Source organism: Camelus dromedarius, unplaced genomic scaffold (assembly GCF_036321535.1).
Source record: "Camelus dromedarius isolate mCamDro1 unplaced genomic scaffold, mCamDro1.pat HAP1_SCAFFOLD_4, whole genome shotgun sequence".
Classification (NCBI taxonomy): Eukaryota; Metazoa; Chordata; class Mammalia; order Artiodactyla; family Camelidae; genus Camelus; species Camelus dromedarius.
Genome location: NW_026989783.1, coordinates 493,060 through 501,615, shown reverse-complemented (window position 1 = coordinate 501,615; position 8,556 = coordinate 493,060). Strand labels below are relative to the sequence as shown.

The following is an 8,556-nucleotide window of genomic DNA, read 5'->3' as shown; positions in this document are numbered from 1 at the left end:
TGGAACTCTCTCCCTGATACTCATATTCTTTTTCTTTCATTCATCTTGCTTTCACATTCATACATATGTTCTACTGTGTAAATTACTTTTCCAAATTTTGAATCAGTCCATACATATCATGTAAAATGCTCAGATCTCTATTATTTCCACTAAGATGCTTATTCTACCTTAGAACCTTTCTGCATTTCTGTATTTATGTCAATAAACTGAATAGTATTTCTACAAGCCTCATAGTTAAACAGTGTGTTTGTTTGGGGCTATTATGTAACATGAAATAATGATACATCAACATAGTCCTTTTTCATTTAATTTTATGTAACACCAAGATGAGGTTTTTGCATGAAGACTGGTTGTATTGAAATTTTACCTACGTTATGGACAGTCAGTTTATGTGAAAGCCCTCATTTCTCCTCTTTTCTGATATATTTTCCATTTGGCTATTATAACATATACATTGGCATGAAATAAAATTCCAAAATCATTCACATAATAAAATCAATACATTTAAATTATATTTTTTAATGTTAATAAGAAAGAAAAAGAAACCCAAACTCCTCTACTTATTAGGCATTTCTGTGGCAATATCTAATAGACTCCTTAACCATGACATTGAAGAACTGAGCTGATTCCTACCCCTTTCCACCTGCTCAGCCCCATCTTGTCCCATCCCCTGTGGATGGAGAGGACATCCATCCCATTTTCCAGGTCCAGATATTGGAACCATGTTCTTTCTCTCTCTTTCACTTACACACACACACACACACACACACAGAGCAAATACAGCTTGTTAGAAAATCCTGGCTACTCTCAATTCATTAACCACCTACTCCCTGTTCCCCACCCTCCTAGGAGCCACCTTCAACCCCTTGTTGGACACCAAATAGCCTCCTTCTTCCATCTTTGCTTTTCTACAATCTCATCCACACAGAGTCAGAGGGAGCCTATAAAAGCATACATTGAGGGGGTGGGTGTAGCTCAGTGATACAGTGCATGCTTAGCATGCATGAGATCCTGGGTTCAAACCACAGCACCTTCACTAAAATAAATAAATTAACCTCCTCCCAAGAAAACCCAAAACAAAAGCATAAATTGGACATCACCCATCCCATCAAAACTCACTAAAAGGGTCACCATTCCATTAGGAGCCAAAGTCGTCCCAAAGTCTTCCAGGACCCGGCCTGCTCTGCCTCTCCGCCCACACTCTCCCCATCAATCTGGGGGCCTCTGGCTCCGGCTCTTCCTTCTTCCTCCGGATCTATTCTGCTTCAAGTTCATTACTCCGTGAGATCTGCCAGGATTGCCTTATTCCCTCCTGCCTCCCTCCCACCCCACCACCATCACCTGAGTTTGCTCATATCACTCTTATTTTTCCCCAAGCTCTTGCTACCCCCATCATGTTGCCTGTTTTCTCTGCTAAAACTCTGAGCCCCCAGTGATGGGGAGTCGTGTCTATTTTGTTGACTAATAAAGCCCAAGAGCCTTGGGAACGGGTATAGTTACTAGATTCCCATAAGTAGTAGGAGCTTATACAGATTTGCTGAATGAATGCAGAGGTCCTGGTCCAATTCGATGGAGCACTTCTGTGTCCTGCTCAAAGATTAACTCTCCTTTCCTCCTGAGAGGGGGTGACCACTTCCTTGGTGACCAAAGGCAAGATCTATTTTCTTTATGCTGTTAACCTTAGGCGGGGAGACTGGGGGATCTTCATTTATATTTTAAAATTTGATTCACTCTGCAGTTTGTCTCCTGTCTATGTATCCTTTTGAGAAACCGTTTATGAGTGATCATTCTTCCATCAGATTGAACAGGATCCAGGGGGAAGTACCAAGCCTGTCCCATCGGCCATCCTGTGTGTCATGTCCTGTGACCCAGTGGATGCTCAGCATGTATGTGAACCAACAGGAGTGAGTGAAGAGATGGGAACATCTCATTATTGTGGTGGCTGCACTCTGTCAGATGCCTTGAGATATGGGGAAGGGTTTAGAACTGCCGAGGCGAGATGTCAGGTCCTCTGTGCTCTTCCTGAGTGCCCTGGCCTTACCCATTCCCCCAGCCCCCTCTGGGCAGCCAAGCCCAGGAGCTGGGCCACCGGCGAATGTGCTGATCAATAATCCACCTCACCCAAAGTCCGGGGGTAAGAGCGGCCAGCACAACTGGTTGTAGACTCTGAAGTCAGGTCCTTGGAGGAATTCCTCACTGAACAATGTTTGGACCTTTTATTTTTCTCTATAGCCTCCAGCTGAAGAAACAGATTGCCTTAGGTACATGAAAGGTGAGGACACCTACTATCCCCATGGAGCCCAGGTGGGCCTGGGAGTCTGCTGTTTGTACAGCCGGTGGGCTCGTGTTGCTTTGGGCATCCCTGTGCCTGAATTCCTGCAGTACACTCGGTGGTAAGAACGGGGGTGCCTGGCAGGGAGGGAAGCGGGTCGGGAGACTACACAGCTGGGGAGACGTTAACCTGGGGTGAGCGGGAGCCGGCTGATGCATGGAATCTCGGTGCAAGGAACTCTCCAAACTCAGAGAGGTTCCCACTCCCGCAGGGTCCCTTTGATCAGGGTGTTAGGCTGTCAGCACTGCAGGGTCCCTGTGAGGAACACGGTGCCTTCAGGCAGTGGGAATTAAGGGGTCCAGTAGCAATTAAATTGACTGTGCACCCAAAGCCAACCCCTGTCTGTTTCAGCCTGTTTCCTAATCTGCAAAACTGGAATGATGTTAACCATCCCGCAGGTTTGTTGATGGGCTGGGACACACTTGACAGCCAGGAGCTGGAATTCCTCTGTGCCCTGATTGTTATCCTTCCTTCACACTATTTACTCTCACAAGTTCAGTCTCTCTGTCTCTCTCTCATTCACTTGTAACTTTCTCACCTGCTCTGGTTTCATTTGATTCCCACCCTCCTCCCAATCCCCAGATGAGTGAAATTAATTTCTGTGTGTCAGTTCCAAATTCCTGGGAAAGATGCTCTGTCCTCTCTGGATTGGTTATCCAACCCATCAGTTGCAGTCAGAGGAGTGAGTCCCTCTGTGACCAGAGGAGGGGCTCTGCCCAGCCCCCCAGCCACCACTGTGGGAACACATAGCTCTCCGAGGAGGAGGTACTGGCTGTGACTTTGTGTCACTAAGTGTGAATTTATCTCTCCTCTTGCCCCACCTTCATCCTCCTAAACAAAGATGAAAATTATACACTCCCGAGATTTGTGTCATGGAAAACTCAGGGTGGGGGCTAAGAGGGCTGGATTCCCTGCTGAGTGTAAGGGGCTACAGTGATTCCCCAACGAGAGCTTGTAAAGGAAACAGCACCAGCCCCACTGGACACTTAGGGTGCTGAGTCTGCGTGACATTGAGCCAGGCTTCTGACCACAGCTCAGGGGTCTGGTCCGACCGGTTAGTCTTTGAAACCAACCAGCTTTGGATTCCTCAATCCCTCCCTGAGGTTTTACCTGAACCACGAGCTTCTGTATCTCTGAAGACAGATGATGAGGACCCTTCCCGTAAGGCATTTGCACAGCCCTGTGCGGGAATTTGTGCTGCACGGTCTGCCCGGCGAGCTGACCATAGTTCATATTTTACTGATCTTAGAAATAGTCTGGTTTCCTGATGCACTGTTTCACTGAACAAGCAACAGAAGCCACCTCTGGCTGATAAAAACCAAAAAGGGACTTAATGAAAAGATACTGGGAGGGTGCATGGAGTGGCCCAGACCAGAGCCGACCCTGGGGCCGTAGGAGATTTTGGGGAGCCCCAGGCACCAGGCTGCGCAGGGTGCTACCGGGCCCCCTGCTGCCCCAGCAGGGACCCCCCCTCCTCCTGACACTCCACCTCACTGCAGGTTATTGTCCCGGCAGGGCCAGGTCACACTGAAGCCACCAGCACACACCTCAATGGGGGAGTTGGCCCCTTCTCAGCTGAGGGCGTGACTGGTGTGGGGAGAGGCCCAGTTAGAGGAAGACGGTTCCCCTACTGTTCCGAGTTAATGCGCAAGTCAGTGCCCATCACTCAGGAGAGCCGGGCTGGCCTGACCTCATTGTGGTGACTAGGCCGTCTGAGTTCACGTATTACTTTTTAGGTTGGAAGGCCCAAGAGGGAGAAAAAGTGGAGGTTCTAGTACTTATTTTATATTTCCCATGTACCAGGTGCGGTATGCAAGCCACTTCAGACAAGGCCCATAACAACCACATTAATAGGCCACGGAGAAAGTCGTGCATTCAGGCCTCTGCAGCCCCGAAACGCGTGTCCTCATCAGTTCCTTAGTTACCAGTGGAAGTTGTAGGGATTTATGGGACTGTGTGCTCCTGTGGGGCTGGGATGTGTGTGTTTAAATCCACATCTTCAGAAACTCGGCCAGAACCACAGCCACTGATTGTCTGCATGGAGGCAGAGGAGGGGAGGCTTCCAGCCTCTGGTCCAGCTCGTGTGGAGCTCAGAAGTTGCTCCTTCTGTCCTGAAAACAACACCAGAGCTGAGGGAGCTGAAAACCCACTGCTGTTCTTAGACCCACAAGAAAACTGAGGGGTAAAGCTGCTCCCAACCCAGAGAGGCAGCCGGGCAGGCTTGGAGAGTCACAGCTCCCAGGGCAGAACCCGCTATTGTAAGAAACTAGGGGGCAGGCAGATTTAACAGGTCCCTGAGGCCAGCTGGAAACAGCGTGGGGAAGTCTGAGTGTGACAACTTCAGGGGGCCAGTCAGAGGGGCCCCCTGCTCTTTTTCATGCATTTTACTTCGAGGACAGTACCCTGTTCTCAGAGTGAAAATCATAGGAAAACTCCTCATGCTTCCTGCCAGGAAAGGATAAAATAACTCTAATGAAATACACCCAGAACATTCTCTTCCATTGTGGGGGGTTGTGTTCTTTTTTTAAATGAGAAATTATTTTACCAGAGCCTAACCAGCCTGGGGGAAGGGAAATCCCTTCTGTCTCACCCAAATTGGGGTGAAGGGAAAGAGACACACTTGTGGAGGTCACAGCTCAGGGCACAGGCTCAATGAGAACTAATCACAGGAGTATAGATGCCCTGCTCTGTTCCACTACCCCAACACCTTACCTCCATGTCAGTAGGGCCTCTGTGTAATAACAGGAATAAAATTAAAAGAAGTTAATGTCTCAGGAGTGTCTAGGGAAAACCCAAAGACAGCGGGCGGATGAAAACAAGGACACACAGGCAGCTTTAGCCTCTCACACCAATGGCTGTAGCAAACTACACACAGCCCATCCCAGTAGATAAACAGAAAACCTCACAGAAAAAACTATTTATTTTGGTTCTCTTACCCAGTGCATTCCATGGTGCATCCTCACCTAGAATTGAGTGGAAGCAAGTCCATTTCAGAAGGGACATAACTGAAGAGGAATGGCTTTCCAGACTCTGAAGGGCAGAGAAACACCAGCCTGGGTTAGAGAAAGGTGAGGGGTGGGGTAAGGGGTGGGCTGCCTTCCCCAAATAAGGAACCTTCCTGAGGCCAGCACAGTGGGAGGGAGGGCCATGGGGTGGAAGCAGATAGACTTCTTCCTGAGAACTGATGGGATGCCTCAAAGGGACCATTCAGGTGCCCATTCAGGTGTCTTGACTGTGGGAGCCAGTTGGTCTGCCTCAGAGCCCAGGACTGAGGTGGGTGCATAGCAGGCATGTCTTACTTAGCCGGATCCATTTCACTTCTCCGAAGCCCTGTGTAAAACATGAAGCGTGAAAGGCCTGGTGAGCACAGCTCTGCCCTCAAGACCTGTTTCTACTCCTCTCTTCCCAGAGAACAGCATCTCTGAGCCCGTCCTGGGTGACCTCACAGAGATCACTCTAGTGGCCCAGGCTAGTGACCGGGAACATGTACCTTCCTGCAGCCAACCCCAGACGTCCACTGATGCATCATATACTGGCAAATATGTGAGTTCATGTGCATTGGTCTAACAGCAGAGACTCTGCCACAGGCCCAAGAGGTGGTGTGTGAGACATACAGGGGTGCAGGACTGTACGCAGTGCAAAGGTGTAAGTGGTGGCAGGGGTGCAGGGGCTGTGGAGGGTGAAGGCAGTTCAGGGGTTGTGGGGGTGCAGGCAGTGCAGGGAGTGTCAGGGGTGCAGAGGTACAGGGAGTGTAGAGGTGCAGGGAGGTGCTCAGGCAAGTGCACATCCTCGCAGTCAGCCTGACCACGGGAGGCTAGTGCAATGGTTTGGGGCGGCGGAAGCGGAGGCGGCGGCGGGTGGGAGGCTGCCCGGGCAAGCCGGTCGATTTCTTCTCTTCCCTGCAGCCTGGCCTGGGGATGCCTTGGCCGCCGGAGATTCGCCAGATGTTGGACTCCAAGTAAGCTTGCTCCTGGGAGGTGGGGCGGTTAGGTCAGCAGGCGGCGGCAGCGGTAGGGGGGCGGAGCGGGGCTGCCCCTGGCGAACTGGTGGAATAGCTGCCTTCTCCCGGCTGCCGGGCCTGGGAGCAGCCTCTGCTGCCCCAGGTCGCCGGACACACCTGTCCCACTCAGCTTGCTGAGTGGGGAGTGGAGGCGGTGCCGTTAATGTGCGGGGACCACGGGGGTAGGGGGGCTGCCGCGGGGGAGCTGGTCAATTCTCTCCGCACTCCCCCGCGGCGGAGCCTGGGGGCGGCCTCCGCTGCCCTAGAGGGGGGACGCCGGTCTCCAGGTGAGCTTGGCCCTGGGAGGTGGGAGCAGCGGCGCCAGGGGGAGGGGGTCCTTTCCAGGGAGCTGCTCCATTTCTTCTCTCCCCCGCGGCCTGGCCTGTGGGCGACCTCTGCCGCCGGAGATTTCCCTGAGGTCCGACTCCAGGTAAGCTTGCTCCTGGGAGATGGGTGCGGTGCGGTCAGGGAGCTGGTAAGGTGGTGGCTGCGGGGATAGGGTGGCTGCCCCGGGGTAGCTTGTGTATTAGCTCCATGTCTGCACCGCATGGCCTGCAAACGGCCTCTGCTGCCCCAGGTCCTGGGACACCCCTGTCCCACTTAGCTAACTGGGGGCGGGAGGCAGGGTAGTCAGTGTGCAGGGGTGGCGGGGTTCGGGGGCCTGCAGCTGGGAAGCTGGCCCATTTGCTCCCATCTTCCCCGCGGCTTGTCCTGGGGGCGGTCTCTGTTGCCCTGGGTTACGGGACACGTGTATCCTAGTCGGCCTGACCCCGGGAGGCTAGCGTGGTACGTTGGGGGTGGTGGCAGCAGCGGTGGGTTTTCCCATGAAGCTGGTCCATTTGCTCCCATTTCCCCTCATGGTTTGCTCTGGGGGCGGTCACTGTTGCCCCAAGTTCACCGGACGTCCATCTCCAGGTCAGCCTGCTCCCTAGAGGCGGCCACCGAGAGGTCAGGGGGCAGGAGCGGTGGCTGATACGGGGGGATGGGGATGCCTTGGGGAGTTGGTGGATTGGCTTCTGTCTCCCTGATGGCCTGGTGTGGGAGTCGTCTCTCCTGCCCTAGATCACCAGACACACCTGTCCCATTCAGCCTGCTGGGAAGGGTCGCCCTGGGCGGTGCCTTTAAGGTGCGAGTGTGGCAAAGGCGGAGGTAGAGGACCTGCAGCGCGGAGCTTGTCAATTTGCTCCCCTCTTCCCCGCGGCCAATCCTGGGGGTGTCCTCTGCTGCCCAAGAAGCTGGATGCCCGTCTCCATGTCAGCTTGCTCCTAGGAGGCGGACGCGATGAGGTCGAGGGGCAGGGGCAGCCGGCCGTCGCAGCTTCCTAATGGGGCCACTTCTTCTCCTTTCCCCTGACCTGGCCTGGGGACGGCCTCTCCCGCCCAAGATTCGTCTGACACACCACACCAGGTCAGGTTGCTCCTGGGAGGTGGGCGCGGTGAGATCAGGGGGTGGGGAGGAGAGGGGTGCTGCCTATTGTGAGCTGGAGGATAACCTCCCATCTCTCTGGAGGCCTGACATGGGGGCGGCCTCTGCCGCCCCTCGTTCCCAGGTCACACTTCTCAGGGTCATATTGCCCCGGGGGTGCGTTAAGGTGCGGGGGTAGCGGGGTGATGTCGAAGGTATGGAGCCTGCCGCTTGGGAGCTGGTGGTTTAGCTCCCATCTCCCCAGCAGCTTGGCCTGGGGGCAGCCTCTGTTGCCCCAGGTTGCAAAGCACAGTTTCCCTGACAGCTTAGACACCTGAGGTGGGCAGGATGTGCTGAGGGGGCAGAGGCAGCTGCCAAGGCAGCGACGGAGGGGGCTGTCCCAGGCCAGCTGGTCTATTTGTTCCCATCTCTACCTTTGCTGCCCTAGTTTCGCAGGACGTCCTTCTCCAGTATTTCCTTCTCCTGGGAGGTGGGCGAAGTGCATGCAGCCCAAGGTCTGGGCTCTCCCCTGGGGAGGGGCAGAACTCTATTGTTCTCATTTGTCTTTATTCTTCAGCGAAGGGGTTACTGGACCCAATTCTTAATTCTGAGAATGTGTAGCCTATGTTAAGGAAGAGCTGCTGGACAGTGTGGTTTCTAGGTGGGTTTTCACATCAGCTGATGCCCAAGGCAGGCAGGAAAGCTATTACTCAGAGCTCCTTAGTGTGGAGTTGGGGGGTGGCCCTGCTGTCCTCACCATACTTTTTAAAAATGTGTCACTCCCCTTTTTTTCCTAGGTGACATTTTAGGTTATTGGGTC

General features: G+C 53.3%; 1 long non-coding RNA gene across 1 annotated transcript; it reads left to right on the top strand.

Moving 5' to 3' along the window:
• Nucleotides 1-1,656: 1,656 nt before the first annotated feature.
• On the top strand, nt 1,657-2,735 carry LOC135320646 (uncharacterized). The gene is made up of 3 exons (XR_010379902.1): nt 1,657-1,886; nt 2,233-2,393; nt 2,684-2,735. It is a non-coding gene; the product is annotated as an uncharacterized LOC135320646 (long non-coding RNA).
• Nucleotides 2,736-8,556: the final 5,821 nt, after the last annotated feature.